General features: G+C 41.6%; 1 protein-coding gene across 1 annotated transcript in view; it reads left to right on the top strand.

The window, feature by feature from the left end:
• HTRA1 (HtrA serine peptidase 1) overlaps positions 1 to 1,534 on the top strand; it is a 72,642-nt gene that overhangs the window by 35,377 nt on the left and 35,731 nt on the right. The window lies entirely within an intron of this gene.

Raw genomic sequence — 1,534 nt, 5'->3', positions numbered from 1 at the left:
TGGAGTGGTGGTGGTGGCGGCGGGAAACAACATAAATCTTAGTTGTTCTGAAGGGGATGGTAGGACATTATTAAGGGTCATAGCAAGATATTAATTAGCTTGTAGTATCAAGTGTTTGTGAAATACATTTTAAACTGAAGTAGCTTATTAAGGGCCTTTGCTGAACCTGAGATTCCATGTTAGATTGTAGATGGTCTTTGTCCTGAATAGATGAGCAGTGTTCCCTCTAAGCTGAGTTAGTGTGAGCTAGCTCACAGTTCTTTAGCCTCCTGCTCACACATTTTTGTCTTAGCTCAGGAAGGATGGCTCCAGAGCAGACTAATCTATGCAGTAACCAAATTGCTCGCTCACAACTTTAATGCCAGTAGCTCACAAAATAGAATTTTTGCTCACAAGACTCCACAGCTTAGAGGGAACATTGGATGAGAGTAGCAGATACGAGGATGAAATAACTTTCAGATGTCAACAAAACCAGTGTCAGAGTGGTATGTAGAATTCCGCTGCGTAACTGGGTGAGGATTCTTCATTATGGGGACGGAATATCCTTCTGTCTCAGTCACCAGTGATAACAGGGAACAGTTTATCATTTCATACATAAGGTGAATTTCTCTCTTTATGTCATTATTTATGTTACTGGCCGCATTCAGATGACATGATAATCTCTAGATGATGGGCTGGGTATGACTATGGCTTGTTTGTGCGCTCCTTCCTGCTCTGTTCTTGATATGAAGGATAATTGAAAGCATCCTGGTTTTACTACCAGGATATTGGCTAATATCCCATTTGATGCGACATCACAAATATAGGTGCTTGGGAGAACTCTACACCAGGGGTTTTTAACCTTTTTTGTGCCATGGACTCCTTTGGCAGACTGGTGAAGCCTATATAATCTTTCAAAGTGATGAGTGTAAATGGTATTTTGAAATACCTGGAACAGCTGTAATGTGATACAAAAATATCTGTGATTTCTATTGGTGACAAAGTCCCAGGTACTGCTAATACTATTGTGGTTTGTTGCCTACATTCATAATCGAAGGAAATGCTAAATTTTAGTTAGAGCTTAATGAAAATAAAGATGTAATTTTTCCCCATCCAAGTTCACAGGCCCCCTGAAATCTATCCATGGTCCCCTTTGGGAGTCTGTGGAGCCCAGGTTAAGGACCCCTGCTCTACAGGGGTTCTGAGCAGGGATGAAACTAGAATCATGTGTTGTAGGGAAGAGAGACTCCAGTTTGTTCTAGCACCTGTATTCCAATGTCACCACAACAAACTGAGGTTTGATTAAAGGTTTAGCTCGTGTCCTGTGTGCAAGGAGAGAATGGGGAGATAATATGAGCATGGCAAACAGGCTGCATTCATGCCTGTCATAAACAAATATAGGGTTTTTTGTGATGTGTGAATGTGATCCTGATCTCTCCCTAGAAGCTAAAATGGCTCAACTGAGGCTATCGTACTTTGGTCACATGATGAGAAGACAAGAGTGCTAGGAAAAGGCAGTGATGCTAGGAAAAGTTGACGGCAGCAGGGTAAGAGA

This window comes from Gekko japonicus, unplaced genomic scaffold, assembly GCF_001447785.1.
Source record: "Gekko japonicus isolate JY-2015 unplaced genomic scaffold, Gekko_japonicus_V1.1 scaffold183, whole genome shotgun sequence".
Lineage (NCBI taxonomy): Eukaryota > Metazoa > Chordata > Lepidosauria > Squamata > Gekkonidae > Gekko > Gekko japonicus.
This window is presented reverse-complemented; position numbering and strand designations above follow the sequence as displayed.